Below are 23,285 nucleotides of genomic sequence, written 5' to 3'. Positions count from 1 at the left end.
TCCTGCAGATAGCTTTTGTTATCCTTATTACTACTAAAATGGAGGGGACATAACATCCATACAATCTAGGGTCTACAATTACGCTACTTTATTAAACTAGACATCATTGAAAGGCTAATGAAAGTATCAATGTCTCCATAACTGGCAAGCCTTTGAACTATTTCAAGAGCTTGAAAATGTTAGTTTTCTGCACAGTTCCCAGAGTCCCCCAATCAACAGGACCACTCCTGGAATCCAAAGCTCTGGATATACAGTAAGTACAACACAAGTTCAGTCTATCTGCTTAACAGTGACATCCACAAAATGTCTGGCTTCAGCCTTCCTGCCAGTGGTCTGAACTGAGCACAGAGTTTACTGAAAACAGGAAAGGGAGTGATCAGAATTGAACTGTGGGGATAGGCAGGGAGGAATGGCTCTGATCTTGTATTAATGAGCTGCTGTGGTACAGCTGTCAGGGTCATGTTACCCTGAGTGCTAGGAGGGAAGCCTGGAAGGGCAGCCTGTTCAGTTTCATTAGCCCGAAGAAGGCATCTCTTGTCAAGAGCTTCCATTAATTTGCCTGCACTCTTCCAGTCTTAAATTTCTGTAGAAAGTGAAGTGGGAGGTTTTTATAAAAAGGGACACTGTTATCAGAGCTGTGAGAGTTTACTTTTTGGACTGCAACACCCAGAATCCCCCACCCAATGGTCATGCTGGCTGGGAAGAGAAGGATCTTTATTGCAATCAAGAGATCACACAGAGGCTGGCCAGAGAATTCTGGGAGTTGTATTTCAAAAAGGTAACACTTCCTGGCTCTGCACATCGCTAGCATCTGCTGCAGACACCACCCATCATGCACAGCTCTCCATTTACACTGAGGCGTGCCAGCTTCACGCACTGGGTGAATAATTCAGAAAGATGTACAATGTGACAGAAGACGACTCTTCCATGGCAGCTGCACAAAGCTAAGCAAATTTAATTGCAATCTTCACTGCTCCTGTTATCTCTCGGCTGCCGCACTCTCTGGCACAGCCTATCCTAGAGCCTCGCCAAAACCAGAGTCACGTTCCGCACAACCTTTTATCTCCTACGCAGAAGTTTCAGTTCTGCAGAAGAGACCAGTTGTGCATGACAATTTGTGGTGCAGATACTGGCAGACAAACCTCTGGGGCAAAGGCTCCAAAGAGGGCATGTTTTCAGAAAAGTTCAAGACCCAAGCTACTGACTGTTCAGCAGTAGCAGTGCCAGGGGAATCCTGATTATTGCCTCAGGTTTTAAGCAATTCAATAATGGGCTTTTCCCCCTCCTAGCTGAGCACAGCAGGCTTCAGCTGCTGCGAAAGCTTGAAAGTCTGGTTCTTAACTGTCAGGAAGCGAAAGGCACAGGTGTATTTGCATACACGTAAATGTAACACAACACATTGGAAGGAGCTAAGGGAGCAGGTGTGACTGCCTCAGCACTTTGCAGCAGAGCTTGTAAAACTGAGTGGCCATGCTGTTGAAGAACCTAGGAGTTACAGTTCAAAAGAGCAATTTATCCAGCCTCTGTCAGCACTAATATGTCCCAGTCTCTCTGGGCACTGTCATCTAGAGCAGTGGTCCCCAACCTTGGGCCTTCAGATGTTCTTGGACTTCACCTCCCAGAAAGCTTGGCCAGCAGAGGTAGTGGTGAAGGCTTCTGGGAGTTGTAGCCCAAGAACATCTGGAGGACCAAGGTTGGGGACCCCGATTGAGAGGATATCTCAAGGACTCAAAAACAGAGAAGAACAGGCTTGCAGAAGTCATAAGGCATCTGGGTCCAAAGGTATGGCTCCCATCCCTGTCATTCTCAACCTTTTTTGGGCCATGGCCATAAACACAATATGGAAGAATTATAGGCCAAATCAGGATTGCAGAAGTCACATAACGGACCTCATAAGGTGGCCCCTTTCAAATGCGCCAGGGGCCCCCAGTGCACCATATCCCCCCATTGAGAATGGCTGTTTTAGAGCATCCTGACTTTTAAACCTTGATATCTGACCGCTGGGCACTCCATGCAATAAAACTACCTCTTGCCCACACAGCACATTTAGCAAACCTAACTGTTGGCCATACATCCAAAACTACCTTCTCACTACTCTCTGCTGCACAGCTAGATTGGCTTCCAGCTTGCAATCAGTGTTTGGAAAAAGTTACTCATCTTTCACTCACCCACAAAGCCTATGAAGCAGTATCTTTGATACATTTCACATTTAAAGAATAAACAAGCCACTGAAACATCCAGCACTTATTTCTCAAACAAGAGAGCCCAATGATTTATGTAATCTTGATGGCTTGATAAGAAACGGCCACAAATGCAGGAGTGACTGCCAATTTGCTTTGCATAAGGAGGTACTTTGCATGCAAGCAGCACCTTCTGATCCACGGCACCTCTCGGATGTTTGGACCTCAGTTCCATTAATTTCTGACTATTGTTCCCGGGTGGCTGAGGCAGATGTGAGTTTTAATCCAAAATTTATGGAGGTGGCCAAAGAGGGAAAGGCTGCACCAGAAGATTCCATATGCAACGGTGTACCAAACACAGAGAGGACACAAGATTTGCTTTGCTTGTGTTAACCAAATGTCCAAGAAGACAGCACATAACCTTGGGAAAGCTAGTGCACAGCCTGGAAAAATTCGTTTTTTGGATCACAACTCCTGGAATTCCTCAGTCAGCATGGTTACTTTCCCAAGCTGTGAGTGAGGATTCATCCTTCCCAGGCCTAACCTTTCTTGGCAATATCAATGCACATAGTGGCAAAAACACGTGCTTTTAGTGTTCCTTTAAATACATAACAAGAAGAGATGGGGCATGATAGGAGCCAAGTATGTCTCCACCAGGGAGAACAGTTCAAAAGGAATCTGCTGAAGAGATTATACACCTGGCAAATTCGTGTTCCTAGTTTACTTCCTTAACCAAGGCCAGAGGATCAAGTTCTTTCCTGAAGTGAGCATCACACTCTTGCATTTCATATACACATCTTCATTCAGCCATGAACATACTACTTCCAGGCTACAGGAAAAGGCTTTTGTGCCTGATGAAAATATGGATACCCAAGTCAATTACCTGGACACACATTGTGTACTTCCTGTTATTGTTCAGTCGTTTAGTCGTGTCCAACTCTTCATGACCCCATGGACCAGAGCATGCCAGGCCTTCCTGGTTTCCACTGCCTCCCAGAGTTGGGTCAAATTCATGTTGGTTGCTTCAATGACACGGTCCAGCCATCTCATCCTCTGTCGTCCCCTTCTCCTCTTGCCCTCACACTTTCCCAACATTAGGGTCTTTTCCAGGGAGTACTTTCTGTATCTTTCTTTTTTTAAGCTCTAACGTCCGCCTCATAATAATTGGAAATAAAGAGTTGCAAGGACAATACCATTCAGGCAAGGTGTCCCAGAACTTCTCCCTGGTTCCTGTGTCAGACTGGTGCTGGGCAATTTTTATTTTTAAATAAAGCCCTGTAATAGAAATGGTATGTAGGTCATATGGTTCTCTTTCCCTTTCTGCCCTTAATATTCATAACCTCATTCCTTCATGTTTCATCTTTAGTTTCTGCCATCTGCAACAGGCACTCCATCTATTCACTGGCTACCTATTTACAGGTGCTTGTTGAATAAGAATACTGAATATATACCAGGTACCATAAACAGGCTATGGGCAGAAGCCTGTACTTAGGATCAAAATCTATAACACTATTACCATCCAGCAGCCATATTCAGGACTTCAAAAGCCAGTTATATTACCATGGGAGGGGAGGCTTCATTGCATACCCACCTGCACAGCATGAGCTGCTTGACACAGTAACCCCTCCCCAGGCATCCATGTGTATACATGCAGAAGGCAGGCCCAGAATTTGTGCAACTACTGTGTTTTCCCCCAAAATAAGACAGGGTCTTCTATTGTATTTTGCTCCAAAAATGCATTAGGGCTTATTTTCAGGGGATGTTTTATTTTATTTTCATGTACAACCATCTACATTTATTCAATTACAGTCATGCCATCTTCTTCTGGTTGCTGTACAATGGTGGAGGACGGTGTTTCACTTAACTGGGTCTTATTTTGGGGGTACGGCTTATATTACGAGCATCCTGAAAAATCAGACTAGGGCTTATTTTCAGGTTAGGTCTTATTTTGGGGGAAACAGGGTTATGTGTGTGTCATTTTCACTTCTACAAATGATTTCGCTATTATGCAGATGTCTCATGTTGGCCCTCTGTCATTCATTCAACAGCAGGAGTGTGGGCAGCATAGTTTCGCCCTACCCCCCATCCCTGTGTGAAGGACCAGCCTCTAAATGCCAGAATTAAGAGTAATGTCTACAAAAACTCACTGCAACCTCTATTTATCATTGTTTTTCTGTTCTAGCCTTAACGTGTATAAAGTTGTCTTATACCAAGCAAGACAATGGTCCATCTAACCCATCACTCTCTCCCAAAGGCCTCCCATCCTTGGTCCCCATATGTTGTTCAGCTCCCAGAAGCCCCAGCCAGCATGACTAATGGTCAAGGATTTGGGGTCTACTTCAACATCTGGAGACTGAAATTTGGAGGCCACTAGGCTGCAGGGAATCACAATCACCCTCCAAGAGTTTTAGAAAAGAGAGTTTCCCAGGCCTATTTGGACCTGCCAAGGGCTACAACAGTGACTATATGTACGTAAAACATTTGCTCTCTCACTGAGCCCTTCCCCAAAGTACTCAAAGTGTACGTGAAATACAGCCTACCATGTCAAACAGTTGATCATAGTTTCAGGCATCCAAAAATATATTCATCGTATTGTATATTCCAAAAGGTATGTGAAATACAGCCTGCCATATCCTGGTCCTGGTATATTGACTCAACTTTAGCACAAAGATCTATCACTTTCTTTTGGAATGCACACAATGATTCAGGCTAATCTTAACCATGCAATGTATTTTGTTTTGGACAAATCCATGGTAATGCAGCTAATGAGCCCTGACCTGTACAGCTTTACTAGTTATGCTGGACATTCTTTCCTGCCAATCAGATTTCAGTGCAGACAAATCTGTTGCTGACTTTAAAATGAAAAATAATAATAATAATGCAGGGATACTAATGTCATTGGCTTTCTCTGTAGGCTACTGAGAATCAATAGCAAAGCCTCCAATTATTCCAGCAGCCACATCAACCATACACTCATTACATTTACTGGGATTATTTAAATACAGTACGCCTTTAGTTTTTAAAACAGCCTACCTTTGGCATAGACTCCCATGGAACAGGAAAGCACTGCAGGTCATTCTCTAATGCAGTCACAAGCAGCTTGTTTTTAAACCATTACTGAAGTCCAAGGCCACTAGAGTTGTAACTGAGGAACAGTTCCACAGTTTGAGGTGGATTACTTTTCAAGGCTAATAAGGGGGAAGTCTTTCTCAAAAAAAGACCCGCTGCCTGCATTACCACAGAATAACAGACTTTTTAATCAGCCCATTAAACGCACAGCCCTTTTTCCAAACTGAAGGTGTGTTTTTTTTTCCTTGAAAAGTTGTAGTATTTTAAGAAATGGCAAAACAAGACAAGGCTTGGGTGGGATGAATTAAATGCACTCTAAAGGGCCTCATGCCAAGTCCCCAAATGATCACTCTTAGTAGGTCAGGCCCCTTCACCCCACAGCCTCTGTCTAAAGAGAAACAACAGAAATATCTCTCTAATGAAGGTCTGGCTTTCCTGTTCATCATTTTAACCAGGATTAACGGTATGATCCCTATAAATGACATATAACCAGTCTACATACAGAAATCATAAGCTCCTTACTTTTTTCTGAACACAAGTGGCTAGGCTTTTAAAACACAGCCAGAACGCAGACAGCAGAATTTGAAACACTCGGAGGCAGACAAAGAAAGAAGAATGTTAACAAGGCTGATGTCCCTGGCCATGGATATCCCAAGGGATGGGAGGATTTCTTGCCCTTTTTCCCCCACCCCGACTTTGAAGAAAGCAAACAACAAACTCCCTTGAGAGTCAAACAATCCATGTGTATACCTTTAGGAACAGAACTCCCTCCTCGCTTTCTTGCTGAAAGAAATCTTGTCCATACCTCAGCTATGTACTTGATTGGGGTTAGGATTTGCATTAGGGCAGCTTTCCGAAGACTGCTGGCCAGAAAGATCCTGGGCCCCCCAACCCCGTGGGGGAAAGTTTAGTAGAAGACCGAAACTGCTGTCCATGTCCGAGGTACTGGACTCCCTCCTCCCCACCACACACACACACAAACACACACCCCTCACCCCTTTGGAGGTCCCCTCTCCCACATAGATGGAGAGACAGATGCGACGATATACATATTTCTTTGCTATTATTGCCGAGGGCGTTTCGTCCAGATGCAAGATGGCACGCGAGGCGAACCTTTCCAAGGGAATCTCTCTCGCCGCCGCGCACATGGCGCTCAAGCTGCCGAAAACCTTCTTCCCCAAGGGAAAGATTAACTCAAAGCCAGCTTTGGCTTTAGATTGGAAGTGATACCGCCGCAACCGGGTTCGGGGGAGAGAAGGGGGGGGGAAGAGAAGGGAAGCGGGATTATTCGAGGAATTGCTTACCAGGATGTCCCTCCGCCCCTCCGTTTAAAACCCTTTCTCCCGCAGACCACGATCAGCCTCGATGCCTGCGATCTGCCTTCCAGCGCTTTTACCGCCGTGCTACACCCAAGGCTGAGGCGGCGTCGGCGGCGGTGGAAGCCTTCGCCCTTCCTTCCTCCCGTTTGCAAGCTGGAGGTTGGCTTCCTTTCCCCCTCGCGCGGGTCCAGCTGCGCCCATCGCTTTCCCTCGTCAATCTCACCCAAGCGCGCAGCCTCGGCCCACGCCCCGCCGCGGGTCCGTTTCTTACCTGGCGTTTCCGCAGCAATTTTCTGTTGTAGCCGCTCCCAGGCGATACTATTCCGCCTCGCCTGCTTCTCTCTCTCTCAATTCCACAATGCCTCGCTCTCGCTCTCCCTCCCCGTCTCCTCCGCCTCTTCCTGGGATAATTCCAGGGTAGCTCTCCTCAGGGTGATCTGCTAATCCTTGGGCATCTGGCATTAAAATCCAAGCATCAGCAGCTACAGGGAAAGGGTGGGGGTGGGGGGTCTTTTCGGAAGATGGCTCGTGAATTCAACCGCCGAGCTGCAAATTCCCACAGAGCAGGAAAGCCAAGCAAGCTGTGTGTGCAAAGAGGAGAGCAAGCGACGGCGCAGCACCGCCAGCTAGACAATAGAGAGGGTAGGCGAGGAAAGGGGGCGCCCTCTGCTGGAGACCTCGTGAGCGGCCTCGGTGAACCCTGGCTTTGAGGAGCCAAGCTTGGGAGGGGGGGGGCTGGATGGTTTTGGGAACTCGGGACGAGCCGAAGGCGACGGAGCGAACAACCCAATCGGCCTTTTGTCCCCTTTCATCCCTCGCATCCACCCCAGGAAGCAGCAACGAAGTTTTTCTTTGGATGCTGGATTGCAGATGTGAAAACAATGTCACAGTTTCGTACTAAAATAGCAGTGTTAATCTTTGAGAGGGAAACAAAATCCACAATCCACGGAAAGCAAGAGATACCACTATAAATTCTAAAAGAGTGCATATGCAGACTTTTGAATTCTGCAGAATCCATCAATAACAAGGATCTATCTGTAAATAATAATACAGTGATAATAATGAGCCATCCAGTCAATTCTGAGTATTCATTCATTCATTTATTTATTTATTGTATTTATACCCCGCCTATCTAGTCATTTCGACCACTCTAGGCGGCTTACAACATAAAGGACAACAAGTTCAAGAAAAATTTATAACAATTAATTAATTAAATGATTCTGCAAGATGGGGAAAATACAAAATAAATCAAATAAAGAGAAAAAGAATAAAAAAGGAAAGAGGACAGGAATTAACTGGAAGGGAAGGCCTGCCTATACATCCACGTTTTTAGTTGCTTCTTAAAAGTACCCAGCGAGGGTGCAGTGCGAATCTCTGGAGGTAGGTAATTCCAGAGGCAAGGAGCCACCACCGAGAAGGCCCGGTTTCTAGTTCTTTCCTTCTGGGCCTCCCTCGGCGTCAGGCTCCTCAGCCTCACCTCCTGGCTTGCGCGGGTAATACGGGTAGAACTAGTTGGGAGTAAGCGTTCCACCAAGTATCAAGGTCCTAAACCGTTTAGGGCTTTATATGTAAGCATTAACACTTTGAAGTCAATGCGGAAATGGGTGGGCAGCCAGTGCAGCATGGCCAGAGTAGGAGAGATATGTTGGTATTTTCTCACTCCAGTAAGGAGTCTGGCCGCCGCACTCTGCACCACTTGAAGTTTCCGCATCAGCTTCAAAGGAAGCCCCACGTAGAGCATGTTACAGTAGTCTAATCTAGAAATTACGAGCGCATGTACTAAGGTAGTGAGCGCCCCCATGTCTAGGTAAGGTCACAGCTGGGCAATCCGCCAAAGATGGAAAAAGGCGATGCGGACTACCGACGCCGCCTGCGTTTCCATGGTGAGCATCGGGTCCAGGTGTACCCCCAGACTGCGAACCCCACTCTTCGCGGCTAGGACCACCCCCCCAAACATGAGGGAGTTTCCCAAGCCACTATCCACAGGGCCACCCACCCTCAGAACTTCCGTCTTGTCCGGGTTCAGCCTCAGGCCGTTCTCCTGCATCCATTGCTGTACAGCCCCCAGGCAGCGCTGGAGGGACATTGAGTACGTATTGGTTGACCCTATCCAGGGTCTCCTAGTTACTGAGTACTCAGAGTTTACCATTTCCTTCTTCTGGGGTTGCCCTGGGACTGTGAAACTTGCCCAAGGCCACACAAGCTGACTCTACTCGCAGGAACCACAGTGGGGAATCAAACTCCCAACCTCTGACCCCATAGCAAGATACCTAAACCACGGAGCTATCCAGCCAGCTATTTATATAAATATATGAGTAGGTATGTGGGTTGTTTGTTTAATAAAAGGTATGCCAACTAAAGGAGGACTGCCTTTTGTTGTTACTGTATTTGCACCTGGTGTCTCTCCTTGGAAGTGTGTTCTCAAGATTTTAATATAATCCTTGCAAACGCAGATCTGGGACACACTCAGGATTCTGTGGTGAGCTGCACTGAAATGAATACTAACTGACCAAGATTACACGTGTGTTTTTTAGCAATAGGAAAAAAAACTGCATTTTTCCTATTAATTACTCGTTAATCCCATTACTCAGCTGTCAGCCAGGAATATTGTTCCACATATGATTGTCGTGCTGCACGTTCTCTGCTAAGATACATAATAAAGGAATACCATTTCTTGGAAGTAGGAAAAAGTCTGTGGCCTCACTTGTTTTGTCAGCTTTTTAGCTGAGCGGTATTTTAGACTCCTCTAAAAGGAAAGTTCTGTCTATGTTTGTGTTGCCTTAAAAATGACAGATAGTGTGTTGTGGTGCTTAGAGTGTTGGACTTTTGGCAACCCTTTGAATTAGTGACCTCCAAAAGATCCCACAAGCCACAGTCCTGCTTCCTTGAATCAGCCAGACCAACTCCAGTCTTCTTCTATTCCTTTTTTTCTTTTTCCCCCTACTCTTTCCATAGTCAGAAGCAGTATGTAGGCAGTAACCTTAAATAATGAAGTTGGGTTAAAAGAAAAGTTGAAAAAAGTCTTATGACAAAAATTAGGAGGTAGAATCCTAAAGTCATCCAAGAAAGCCAGCTTCATAGTTGGCCTTCATTTATTTTTAAATCCAGCTAATTATATAGCACACAACTTACTGTATATTGTTATCCATTGACTCCTAAGATCTCTCCTCATACCATTAACAAAAAAATGTACTTGTGTTATTTTCAGAAGCCGTCTGGTTTCTCTTCATACTCCTTCTTGTTAGGAGCTGTCTTTCATTTTGCCCATAAATGTTGTTGCTTGGTCTCCTTAATAAAGAACATCAGGTAGGAGATTTTGCTTTTCCTGTAATAATTTAGAGAGTGAAATTATTTTGAAACATGAAAGTCCTCTAAGTAGATAGTTACAAACAGTGGGTTGAATCCAGACTTAGAATAAAGATATGGAAATCAATGGGACTGCCTAGTCATGATTAACTGAAACACAGAAAGAGTGCCCAAAATGATGATTCCAGAAGGGTAGCCATCTGCTTCAGCAAAAATGATAAACAGCCCTGTGGCACCATAAACACGATGGCATTTATTCTCGTATGAGCTGTCACGTGCTGGAGCCTGCTTCCCTAATGATGATTATAAGTTTGCATTGCATCAAGGGCCAACCGAGGGCTGCCAAGTCCCCACTGTATGGCTTGCACAGAACATTATTGATTGGCGCACACAACACAACCAGTTTTAAATGATACCTTATGAATAATACAGAACTAAGGCTATTTCCAAAGCCAAACACCATTGTTATTGCCACTGGGATGCTAGATGAGCAACTTAGGCCCTATGGAACTGCACTGTTTTGTTGTGAAGGCTGGTCGTCTTCATATTTACTCAGAACTATATTGGAAGGTGTTAACTCTCAAGTAAGCATGCGTAGGGTTTCAGTCTGGGGTACATAACAAGTCAGCTGAATTATTCCTGAGGTATGAGAGAAGCTTGAGAACCCAAGGGATTAATTAATTTAAAGTTTTTAGTCAAATGTATGGTTTAGTAGTGATTGACATGCCAGACTAGGACTGAGGTGGAGGGAGAACCAGGAACATTGGTGAGTAATTTTGGGGCATTCACTTTTTCTCTCTTAGATTAACCCACTTTACAGTGCTGGTGAGAAGATAAAATGAAAAAAAGGAAAGAAACTTACAAGCTAAAAGTCCCTGGGATGCTGCAACCTGATCCCATCTTATACTAAGACACAGAGACTCTGCTCCATACCATTGCCCTGCCCTATCCCCAACCCCATTACTAGTTTGGGGCAGAGCAAGCAGAGGGGGGAGAGAAAGAGAAAAAAGGGAGAGAAAGTGAGAGATTTGTGGCAGATGGATCTTGCTCCCCAGATTGGGTCTCTGGAGGGAGTTTCACTTGTTCCTCTAAATCAGCACTTTGTAAAGCCTGGAATCTGTGCTGTCATAAACATCTCTTAAACACTCACCACCTAAACACTGGAAATAGAAGGAATGACAGAAACAACCAGAAGCTCTGCTTAATGTACAGATTTTTCAACAGTTATTGGAATTCTCCAACACTCATAAATCCCTCTCATCATTCCGGAGGTGGGGGGAGGGGGAAGTGCCATTATTAGTACCAAGCTGATTCCCAGAATCTCAGAGCAAGACACTGCATTCATCTATTTTACTTTTAGATGTCTCCAAGAAGAATGTCTCAGTTCTCTGTCACCCGTGCTGGCTAGGGATTCATAATCCAACACAGCTAGAGGCGGCCAGGTTGAGAAGGGCTGGTCTGGGGAGACTCTTGGATCTAATTTCTGTGGAGCAGCAAAGGATTGCTTGGATGCCTTTGAGCCGGTCACTACCTCTCTATCTAATCTACCTCACAGGGATTGTTGTGATGATAACATGGATGGGTAGGGAAGAACCAAGCTTGGCTGCTACTCAGTTCTCCTTGGACAGGACTCAGAACAGAAATAGTCATCACCAAGAGATAATTTTTAACCCTGGGCTGTCACCCTGGGACCATCTCACAGAATTACTGGTAATTACAATGGGAATCTAAAAGCACATTGAGAACATAAAGCATGTAACTAAGTGCCCCTCTGTTTTGCTGACCTCATTCCCTGGCCAGCTGAGGTTGCTGTCTTTGGTACAGCTGACAGATGGCTTGACTGTGAGGAGTGCACAGTACTGCACATCGATCATAATATTTTGACCCTCTTCTCATCTGTGATGTAGTGCTGAAAGGAATGGAACTTCTTTTTTGTTCAAAAAAAATTGTGTCCCATGATCCCAAACATGGGTTAATTTAGAAAGAAGTCTGTCTAATAATTGTTGGTTCCACTATAGACGTTCAGGGCAGGATGGCATTAAAATCTCATTTACCAGGTTATTTCAGCTTGCTATGCCTTCTTCAATTGATTGTAGTAAATCCTATGTTTTGGACACCAAAAAACCTACCATTCTCTCTCCCATGGGTACATCCTGGCAGGGCTACTGTAGGTTGAATAATTCAGCAGGTGAATTGTATCCTTTTTCTGACACTGCATTTATATGCTAGGAAGGATTTATCTGCTACATCACACAGCGGTCATAGGAATCTTACAGAAAATATTGACAACTCTGCCAGCATCCTGGAGCTGAGTATATGGATTTAGATTCTGAGTCTTAGAACTTAGGACTTGTCTGCATGGGCATTTTTGGAGCAGGCTGATGTCCCCTTGCCTCTTTGCTCCCAAAAGGAATTAGGCCCATCCACCTTGACCCAGAGCTGGTATAAATCAGCCAGACTGGACAAAGATTAACAGCCCCACTTCTACGAAAAGGGGATGGTGAAGCAGAATGTACCAGCTGTGCCTTCCTCCTTAATGAAATTTGATTATAGAAATAGCATGAAAGGGTAAATTGGTTCAGAAGTTGGAAAGGGAATGTCCTTGCATATGAGGTATCAATTGATTGCAGAGTGATCTTACATAAGCAGTAGCCTACTATTTCAGCAGATTGATTGAATATTCATGAAGTCTTAATTTTGCACTCTGGTATATAGGGGATTAAGCTCTCTAAACTTAATATGTTGAGAATTCATGGAAGCCAAGTCTCCAAGAACTGTGCACATTGAGTATAGTTGTTACTTTTTGAATTCTTTCTGGAAATTTTGTACTTGTACCAGGATTGAACAACCATGATAGCATTTCAGGTGTTACCTATGACCATTGGCTAGGGCTGATGGAAATTGCAGTCCAAAAACATCTGGAGGACCATTGTTGCCAATAAGAACTCAAGGAGAAGCAGAAAGTCAGACGATACTGCTTTCCCCCAATAAAGAGAGCTCATGGTTGAAAAAACTGATCCTTTTGAATGTGTGTTTCTGCTAACAGCAGATAGCCTGTGTCAGGTGATGACACTATTATAAATGTATTGTGTATTTTAAAGTGTATGATCCTAAATACAGCCATAAGAATCAAGACACATATACTATCCTGAATTCTGTTGCTTTGCATCATAAATCACACTAGATGAGGCCCTTTGAATCAATGGGGATTTAATGAGCTAATTCCTCTGTAAATATCATTGATTCAAATGGGCCTACTCTGTGACTTTGGCAGAGAAAATCACAATTAGAATTGGCTTAGTTGAACCAACGGGACCTACAGAGGAATTAACTCATTAAATCTCCATTGATTCAGTGGACCTACTCAAGTGCAATTTTCTACATTAGGCGACAGGATTTGGGCCAGTATTTACACTCGAAGAAGTCGAATGGTGTTAATCTTAGTGATAAATCACTAGACAGAGTCACTGTTTGTATTTCTTGACATTCAACAAGACATGCAACTGATGCACAACAAAGAATGCAAGCATACAATTTGCAGCAATTTGCCTCAGATTTATACTTTTTGACTTACGCTGGTTAGGTAAGTAACAGGATTCTAGGTCCTATGATAATATTGAGCATTTAAATAATACTGTGAATGTGAAGCACAACAAGCCCTACTGGTTTTATTACCCATTCATAATTGTGCAAGCAAAGAAGTAAATGCAATTTCCATTTTATCCTAAAGATTGGGACAGTAAGGGAGCATCTTCTCTACCACCATCACCACAACTGAGGCTCCCTAAGAATGTGGTCTGCCTTTTCTGTGACAACTCACTTGTCTTATCTTCTAAGTGACCACATAAAACTTAGCATGGTTGCCTGGGACACGGAATGGATCCCAGAATTGTTATATGCCTTTACTGTAAGCAGCAAAAGGATGGAGATAAATTGCCAGTGCATTGCAGCAGCACCAGCCTACTCAAGCACTTCAAGAGGCAGCACCAAGCAGTCTTGCTCAGAAAACACCAGAGATGTCCCAGCATGGGCAAGACCCATTGGGTAGGGACAAAGAATGCTGAATCCTCTTGCAGCAGCTCTCAGGCCCCCTCCTCTCCACAGCCTAGGTAGCTAGTCATGGAGAAGGTGGAGGAGAAGTAAAAGACTACACAAGTTGGAAGATGTTCGCAGTGCCAGCCCAGGTTATTAGATGCCTTGGTAAGATGCTGAAATGTTCTTATATGTTTACTCTGGTACAATACTTCAATTCAGACCCTTGGAGAGCCTGCTAGGGAATCTAGTACGGTTCCTTCCAAGGAGCCCACTATGCTAGTCAGGAAGGGTTACTCAGCTAGATTTGTTTTGCTGTCTGTTACTTGGTAGTGTTCCAGCACTTAGCCTGTCTACATGTCTCTGCCAAACATTTCTGCTTCTCTTGTGCCCATCCAGGGCCCAGCAAGCTGCCTTTCAATAAAACACTTTGACCTTTGATTGTTATATTTGTTGTTGTTACCCTATTCAGTGCAGTAGTACATGGTTTGAACCACAATGAGATTCTTTGGCATTCTGGCATGGTGCCCTCGAGTAAGGGGACTATGCTGAGCTAGAAAAGATCATCATCATAGAACTGTAAAGCTGGAAGGGACCCAATGGGAGTCCCTGTTGGGAGTTGAAACTGGAATTGGGAAATTGAACTCCTAACCTCTGGCTCCACAACTAGATGCCTAAATTTCTGAGCTATGCCGTTGATTCATCTTACTGCCATACTCTACTGCCAGATTCTCCACTGTGTTACTTTCAGTGTGGGATTTTAACCCAGCCTAATTCTTGTTCATTCATTGGTTCTTCTTTGGTGCAGTTCTTCAGTCTCTAAGCGAAGGTACCTCAATTCCTAAGGGTTCGGCAAGAGGACAAAATCAGCACAAACTGGCAAGACTGAATATTCATTTCAGTGTGCTCGTCGTTGTTTAGTCGTTTAGTCATGTCCGACTCTTCGTGACCCCATGGACCAGAGCATGCCAGGCCCTCCTATCTTCCACTGCTTCCCGGAGTTGGGTCAAATTCATGTTGGTTGCTTCACAGACACTGTCCAGCCATCTCATTCTCTGTCGTCCCCTTCTCCTCTTGCCCTCACACTTTCCTAACATCAAGGTCTTTTCCAAGGAGTCTTCTCTTCTCATGAGATGGCCAAAGTACTGGAGCCTCAGCTTCAGGATCTGTCCTTCCTGTGAGCGCTCAGGGTTGATTTCCTTTAGAATTGATAGGTTTGTTCTCCTTGCAGTCCAGGGGACTCAAGAATCTCCTTCAGCACCACAATTCAAAAGCATCAGTTCTTCATTGGTCACCCTTCTTTATGGTCCAGCTCTCACTTCCATACATCACGACAGGAAAAACCATAGCTTTGACTATTCAGACTTTTGTTGGCAAGGTGATGTCTCTGCTTTTTAAGATGCTGTCTAGGTTTCTCATCGCTTTCCTCCCAAGAAGCAGGCGTCTTTTAATTTCGTGGCTGCTGTCTCCATCTGCAGTGATCATGGAGCCCAAGAAAGTGATTAGCTTCACTTTCTAATACAATTGTACATCTCTCTGTTGAAAAATGATCAGGGATCAATGAAGAAAATATATCATTCTTCTTTGGAGTCTCCAATACACACTTCTATATTCTAGTCCACAAATAAATGGCATAGTACCACTGCCCTCTTTGGAAGCTGATATTTCCAAAAGTCAGCAGAAGATGGGATATTCATTCTGTGCTCTCATGGGATTTTTTGTATCAGCTAACTTTAATGTTGGCTTGCTTTGAAAACAAATTACAAAAAGCTAGCACACTAAGCTTTTTGTAATTTGTTTTCAAAGCAAGCCAACATTAAAGTTAGCTGATACAAAAAATCCCATGAGAGCACAGAATGAATATCCCATCCTCTGCTGACTTTTGGAAATATCAGCTTCCAAAGAGGGCAGTGGTACTACTGTATGCCATTTATTTGTGGACCAGAATATAGAAGTGTGTATTGGAGACTCCAAAGAAGAATGATATATTTTCTTCATTGATCCCTGATCATTTTTCAACGGAGAGATGTACGATTGTATAAGAAAGTGAAGCTAATGCACTTCCTACAACCCTAAATAAATTTTGGGTTAATTACCAAACTCATGTTTGGAAGACTGTTATCTTCAAGAGTCTCTGACATCGCTTCCAAAACTTCAGTTCCACATGTGATGTCCCAAGACAACACATAAGACTCAGGCATAGGGTAGGGAAGGTGAGATTCTATCCTGAAATAAGCTTTCAGCCACTCCAAATCATTTACCTTTGCCATTACAAGACTCCCCATTTCCAGGTATGTGGTCCACAGTTTCTTTTTTATTTTTGCACATCACCAGATGTATTTAAATTAGGCACTGAGGATCAGAAATCAACTTCAGATTCACAACCTTTAGAATTTTATACATTTTCTAATTAGCATCCAACAGTTTTTACTATGTGATCCTTAAAACACTAATTAAACAGCCATGAAGTTTAGACATACAAATATAGGATGTGTTACTAACATTGATTGCTACCTAGGTTCTGCATGGACGAAAGAGAATTCTAATTGCAGAAGGAAAAGTCAAGTTATGTAAGCCAAAAAACACTTTATACATTTGCCATAATATACATCGTGGCTGTGTGTAGTAGGGGTTGCAGTCTGACACACTGTGTGGAGAGTGCCAGGCTTGGGGAAGGTAGATTTACAGTCTATGCTTGGTATAGTGGTGTTTTTTCAGTGGTTATGCTTCCCCTTGAACCACAAAGCCTAGTTCTTATGCCAAGACCACCCAGACTGCTGGTAAAATCTGCCCCCAGGTGGAAAAAACAAAAAATTGCATTAAGAAGAAGGGGAGGAGGAGGAGGAGGGGGGAGGAGTAAATCTGATCCAATTCCATGGGAATTGTATTCTTGAAGGCTTTTGCAGTTGGGATTGGATGGGTTGTTGTAGGTTTTTTGGGCTGTCTGGCCATGTTCTTGAGTTTTTTCTTCCTAACATTTCACCAGTCTCTGTGGCCAGCATCTTCAGAGGACAGGAGTCAGAACTCTGAGCACAGACAGAGTTCTGACTGCTGTCCTCTGAAGATGCCGGCCACAGAGACTGACGAAACGTTAGAAAGAAAAACCTCAAGAAACGGCTAAACCTACAACAACCATCTATGGGAATTGCTTCTGAATAGACATGCACACACCTTATGATTACTTTGCTGGCAACAACCTCTATTTCCCCCAAGATATACAGAGACTATATTAGATTTGTATCAAGATGTTATTGTTGTTGTTATGTTCCGTCAAGTCGCCTCTGATTTATAGCCACTGTATGAAGGAGGTCTCCAAAATGGTCTGTCCTCAATTGCCCTGCTCAGCTCTTGTAAATGATAGTCTGTGGTTTCTTTTAGGGAGCTAGCCCATCTCATATTTGGTCTTTCTCTTTTCCTGCTGCCTTCAATCTTCCCCAGCATTATTGTCTTTACCAGGGAATCCTGTCTTCTCATGATGTGCCCAAAATAGGAGAACCTCCATCTTAATCTTTTTGCCTCCAGATATAGGTCAGGCTTGATTTAATCTAGGACCCACTTGTTTGTATTTCTGGCAGTCCAGGGTATCTCTCCTCCAGCACCAAATTTAAAATGAATTTTTCCCCTGTCAGCTTTCTTAACAGGTCAGCTTTAATACCAAAAACATGGTGAGTGGAAATACAAGAGTGTGGATGATCTTGATCTTGAGCTCCAGTGACACATCCTTACACTTTATTTTTTTTTCTAATTCCTTCATTGCTGCCCTTCCGAATCTCAGTCTTCTTTTGGTTTCGTGGCTGCAGTCTCCATTGGGATGGATGACTGAGCCAAGGTCAACAAAAGCTCTGACTATTTCAGTTTCTACATTGTCAACACTAAAGTTGTGTATCTCTTCTGTAGTCATGATTTTTGGCTTCTTCATGTTCTTGTACCAAGACGGATACTTTCACTGCACAGCTTCCAGGATTCCCCTGGACTCCTTAATAACAAGAAATCAGAGTAATCTGCTGCCTGGTTTCCATCAAGACTCAGAACGGGCTATGGTTCCTTAAGGAAAACTGGGACCTGTAGGGATTGCTTCCTGTTCAGGATTCTAGTCAGAGCTCAGAACATCATATTTTCAAAAAAACTTGTTGCATCAGTCCTTACTTCTGGGCGGCCATAATGCTGAATCAGCAAAACGATGCTGTTCAAATAAATCCCTGAACATGCAAACTGTTAATGCACAGGCATGCACTATGGGAACATGTTTGCATGAATGCATGCACACACATAGAGAGAGTAAATTGTAAGACCTCACCTGGCATTTTACTTAGCTTGGCAATCTCAGCCAAGCAGTTGACTATGAGGGTAGGTTGCTGTTTCAGTTGTAAAGATCAGTAATCGTAAAAATTGCTGATTAGATAACAGGAAGTTGCAATTTTGCATTGCTGTCAAATTTTAAAAAGGAAAGGAAACCAGAGAAAAGACCGGGTGACTGAATCAGCAGTATGCTGCTGTACAAACATCTCCCTTTGCACTGAACTCTGTGGGCATTATTCTGGTGATATACAATGCAGGTGGCTTGCACTATTCCTATTCTGTGATCCCTCCTCTTTACATCATTTCTCCAAAGGCCATAAAGCACTTTAAACCCTTGTGTGTGGCGGCTGGCATGTGCTTGCACACATGATCTTCCCTCACTTTAGATCCTCTGCTTCTAGAAAAAGTAATTGATCTCTGACAAATGAAGCTAGTTATTTCTTTAAAATGAACACAATAGCTTTAACCATTTGGGTAAGAATGTTTCCATAGGAGAGTCTTTGCAATTGTAAAGTCTATTTGGCTTCTGCAAACAAATTCAGGAGCAAAAAAATTTCAAAACCCAAATCCCTGCAAATTGCTTCTCTCTGTCCAGTCCAATCCCAGACTAGATTAGGCCAAACCATTAACCGCTCACCTGTTTGATTTGGTGATTTTTCAGATTATTGTCAACATGTGACATTGGTGTCTCTCCTGCCTTAAATAAATGTGGAACCTTCTGGAAGTAATTAGATCTACAATTCAATAAAGCTAGTAACAGGGGTTTAATTCTTGAAATAACCAAAGATGCTGAGGCTCAATCGTCTTCAGGTTTGGAGTCTCTGATCCCACAGGCATGAGGCCTGTTCAAAGCCAAACCTACTGTGATTAGACAGAGGGAGGAAACTGCCTGAGAGGCAGCAGATTTGTGGAAGTCATGAAATGATTAGCTGTTTAATTTTTCCTTGTTGTACATTTATACTTCTTACTTAATTTATTTTTAGAGATTACAGTATTTGTTTATCGTTTGCTTGCATTTTGTTGCAAGGGAGAACTACTTATTTTCTGCCTCCCACGCCAGAATAACTTGCCTGGCTTTTATGTAGTTGTACTTGGGGGTGGACATCTTTTGCTTCTGTGGGGCAAAATATCTTGACCTGGGTCTCACAGAGATTGTCCAGTGATTATGAGATGAACACTTTTCACATGCTCTAGGCATTATCTTTATTGTTATGCATAGAGCCAGCTTCTTCTACTGCATTTCCTTACTGGGGCTGATCACATTAGGTTTGAGCTCAGAAACATCTCAGATGCTGCAGGATACTTTTTTTTAAAGTTTTGTAAGTGCTTGCTGGATTACTCAAACCTCTTTAAAACAGGGTTGGCCATGAGTAAATAAAGGCACAGAGCTCAGACATAGGAAATGTTCTGATCCAAAATGTTTTAATCATGTGCTGCATTTTTTTAAAAAAGATGAAATGCCATGTCACATTGATTTCGTTGTTGTGCGTTGGTAGCGAGATCTGTTTCCCCCCCCCCCAAATTTAACATATTTATACCTTTTTGTATGCATCCATCCACATACATGTCCCCAGTGTATGGATAAATAGATTGAGATGTGTATTGTGTGCTGACACCCTCGCTGAGGTCATGTGAAAGCTTTCTTAATACATTGTTAGCAAGAGATTTAAAAAAGTAATTCCCACGCTTTTCATATATTTTCTATCCCACCCTGAATAGAATGAAAAATTAAAACATGAGGAAGAGCAGAGCATCAAGAAATTAACAAAAGACAAACGAGATACATCATTATTCAATTAGCAGGAAGAACTGTGCAGCATTAAAGACTATCTACAGCGTGGAAACAAAGACTTTCAGAGCGCCCGGATAGCTCAGTCGGTAGAGCATCAGACTTTTAATCTGAGGGTCCAGGGTTCAAGTCCCTGTTCGGGCGAAAGTGACTTTTAATTAAAAAAACCCGCGAATACCTACGTATTTAGGGGAAATGGTAAGGGTGGTGATTTTAACGGAGAATTAAAAAAAAAAACAATACGCTAGCCTTCCTAGAAGACAGAAATATTTTTGTTGTTGCTCCGAAAACGATATCTTCGTATACTGCTTAAAATACAGTACTCTAGCAAGAATGGCGCAAAGGCTTCTATACAGGAATCGTATTCCAAGAAGGAACTAAAAATTACAGCAAAAGTAAAACGTATACCGCCCGAACAGGGACTTGAACCCTGGACCCTCAGATTAAAAGTCTGATGCTCTACCGACTGAGCTATCCGGGCTCCGTACTGCGCTGTTTCCCAACGGCCTTATAGGAGGTAATGAAAAGCCCACATTGGATACATCACGCTCTTTCCTGTGCAATAGCCAATCAGCGCGCTAGACAGCCGGACCTCAGCCTTCCCTTCGAGGTCCTGTCACCTGCCTCCGCTGTCGTGGGAGGACAGAGAACAGCTTCAGTTGGATGGAGACATCATTTCCGTGGATCATGGTTATTCCTGCGGGTTTTGCGGCGGCTGAACAAAGCTAAAAGGGACCGATCATTCCCCACACAGGAAGCCTGGTGGGCGCATTGCAGCCCGAACAAGACTGAGGAGGAGTCGCTCTAACCGTTTGTCTTGTGCACAGGCAGCGGAACCTTGCGTCGCCACTTCCACGAAGTGCTTTGCATCTAAAGCGATAGGTCTTCCCCTGATGTAGAGTTAAACACTGACAAGTGCACTCAACCATCGCTTCCGGTTCTGCAAGGAATCTTCCGTATGTGGGGCTAGCGTGGGGAAAGTTTGAGAACAATCACTTGAAATTATTTTTTCATAAAAGAGGGCAAGGTGACTCCTTTACAAAGTCCTTTCAAAGAGAAAGCCACTCGAGCCTCATAGAGATTTTCTTCTGCCCTGGATCTGCTTTTCCTTCCTTCGTATGATAATAAATGATAAGGACAGCATGAAAATACAAACCGAGCCTCTCCAGTCAAAAGTTCCTCAGGCTGGGAGAAGCCAAGGAAACCCCCTTATTATGCCTAAAAAGGTGGATTTTGATCCATGAAAGCTCATACCAAAACGAATCTGCCAGTCTGAATTACCAGAACATTTTGTTTTTCTGTCTTTTCCCCTTTAAGTTTATTATAGGACAGTTGTTTATTTATTCAATTGTTATACCGCCCATGTAGCAAATTGCTACTCTGGGCGATGTGTACAAATTAAATAACGAAAGTGCGTTCTAAAATGCAAAGTATGTCAATACTTAACTTTTACTTCTTACCTTAGCCTTTTCCTCACATTGCCCATCTTGAACAATACTAATACCATTGACTCAAATGGTTTTTTAACTGTTTTATGATGTGTTTTATTGCAAGCCACCCTGAGTAGACATTATCTAGTAGAAGGGCAGGATATAAATCAAATAAATGAATAAATAAATGAAGATTTTAAAAGACAGGAAGAAACTTAGGCAGCAAAGAAAAATCCATCTTTTTTCTTCACACAATCAACTGAGGAGAACCTCCCCAAACGTTTCCTTGAAAAGCTATTTTTCAAAGGCATGGTGGGAGAGCGCTTGGCGTAATTCCCGTGGCAGCGCATCCCACAAGGAAGTGTTGCCAGGACACTCTACTACTAAGTTTTAACATAGCTTGAATGCAAAATGATTATAAAATAATTATGCCTTACATAACCACCATGGCCAGTATTACTGTGAAATTGTATGCATTCTCTGTATCGAACGTCAGGTGCCAGAACAGAGAAGGCCTGGCTTCTAGTCATTTTCCAGGCCTCTGGAGCTGATGATACTTGTAGGCGCATGGTCTGCGTGGACCTGGTCAAATGGGTGCTGGAATTTGGCAGATGTTCAGACAGGTAGCGAGATCCCAAACTGTATTCACGAAGGCTTTCATGGCTGGGATCTTAATGGTTGGTGTGGGTTTTTCGAGCTCTTTGGCCGTGTTCTGAAGGTTGTTCTTCCTGATGTTTCACCAGTCTCTGTGGCTGGCATCTTCAGAGGACAGGAGTAGGAACTGGAGTTGGGCTGAGTTCCTACTCCAGTCCTCTGAAGATGCTGGCCACAGAGACTGGCGAAACGTCAGGAAAAACAACCTTAAGACAGGGCCAAAGAGTGTGAAAAACTCACAACTATTAGATCTATTCGCGAAGGCTTTCACGGCCGGGATCTAATAGTTGTTGTGGGTTTTTCGGGCTTCTTGGCCGTGTTCAGAACACGGCCAAGAAGCCCGAAAAACCCACAACAACCAACTATTAGATCCATCCCAAACTGTTCAGGGCTTTGTATGTTAGAACCAACACCTGAAACGTGGCATGGAAATGGACAGTAATCGATGCAGGCTTGGCTATTATTTCATGTTTCAATCAGCTGCACACGGATGTCTGTATTTAGCAACTATCCGAGGATTGCCCAGAGTTGTATAACCCGGGATAACATTTCATTCGTCTTTACAACGTAGACACCACTCCACATAATGTACTAAGCATGTCTTATTTAGTCTTTGGGGTGTTCCAGAACTCTTTGCTTTTTCTATTTTCCCTGCCTTTCTGATTTCTCGCTTTCATTTCTCAATTCTCCGCTTTCTGTTCCAGAAATCTCCACGTGAAAAGCTTTTCAGGCCCGTTGAACTCTATGATTCTTCCCAAGCTCTAGAGCGGTTAGGCCGCCCGCCGCTTTAATTCAAAATTGTCCAGGGCCGGAAGTAGTGGAGGTTGCGCGTTCCTTCGAAAGGCGTCCGGACGTTTTCGCTCTCGATGGTCTGGGCGGAAGTACGTGAGAATCCATGTTGCTTGACTGGGGAAAGAAAGGCCCCGCGCCCCTGCGCGTTTACTAAAATGGAGGAAAAGTTCCGCGAGGGCGCCATGAGGGCCACGGGACAGCTTTAGGGTGAGTCTGTGGCTGAGGAGGTCTTGAAGCCTGGTAGCGTTTTGCTAGGCAAGCCGCGAAGGTTAGCCCCACAATGCAGGAGGCATTTGTAAAACGGAGTTTTAGGGCGAGTGAGTTAAAAGAGGGAGACGTTAAGCATTGGTTACGTAAACCGCCTGCTCTAGCGGGTGTAAAAAGGCGGATGGGAGGGAGTCGTGCTGCTTACTTT

The 23,285-nt window shown here is 43.7% G+C and overlaps 2 protein-coding genes, 1 long non-coding RNA gene and 2 other non-coding genes across 9 annotated transcripts in view; 2 read left to right on the top strand and 3 right to left on the bottom strand.

Annotated features, from left to right (window-relative positions):
- The window catches only part of PIK3C2B (phosphatidylinositol-4-phosphate 3-kinase catalytic subunit type 2 beta), a 115,513-nt gene extending 108,274 nt beyond the window's left edge, over positions 1–7,239 (bottom strand). For 2 of the 4 annotated variants that reach the window (XM_078391903.1, XM_078391902.1), the window contains exon 1: positions 6,840–7,239. The gene's annotated coding sequence lies outside the window, so the exon portion shown is untranslated. Of the gene's footprint in view, positions 1–5,213; positions 5,328–6,553; positions 6,713–6,839 lie in introns of those variants that run through there. The other 2 variants (XM_072997325.2, XM_078391904.1) reach the window with 2 other exon arrangements.
- Positions 7,240–7,497: 258 nt separating this feature from the next.
- LOC144588680 (uncharacterized) lies at positions 7,498–18,909 on the bottom strand. Its single transcript, XR_013544335.1, has 2 exons — positions 18,843–18,909; positions 7,498–9,893 (listed from the first exon to the last, which is right to left on the bottom strand). It is a non-coding gene; the product is annotated as an uncharacterized LOC144588680 (long non-coding RNA).
- A 1,156-nt stretch (positions 18,910–20,065) lies between these two features.
- Positions 20,066–20,138, top strand: TRNAK-UUU (transfer RNA lysine (anticodon UUU)). Its single transcript has one exon. It is a non-coding gene; the product is annotated as a tRNA-Lys (tRNA).
- Positions 20,139–20,402: 264 nt separating this feature from the next.
- On the bottom strand, positions 20,403–20,475 carry TRNAK-UUU (transfer RNA lysine (anticodon UUU)). The gene has a single exon. It is a non-coding gene; the product is annotated as a tRNA-Lys (tRNA).
- Positions 20,476–22,923: 2,448 nt separating this feature from the next.
- MDM4 (MDM4 regulator of p53) overlaps positions 22,924–23,285 on the top strand; it is a 36,749-nt gene continuing 36,387 nt past the window's right edge. For both annotated transcript variants that reach the window (XM_078391901.1, XM_072997318.2), the window contains exon 1: positions 22,924–23,077. The gene's annotated coding sequence lies outside the window, so the exon portion shown is untranslated. The remainder of the gene's footprint in view (positions 23,078–23,285) is intronic.

Source organism: Pogona vitticeps, chromosome 4 (genome assembly GCF_051106095.1).
Source record: "Pogona vitticeps strain Pit_001003342236 chromosome 4, PviZW2.1, whole genome shotgun sequence".
Taxonomy (NCBI): Eukaryota; Metazoa; Chordata; class Lepidosauria; order Squamata; family Agamidae; genus Pogona; species Pogona vitticeps.
Note: the sequence above shows the minus strand (reverse complement) of the source record. Positions and strands in the feature narration are given on the sequence as shown.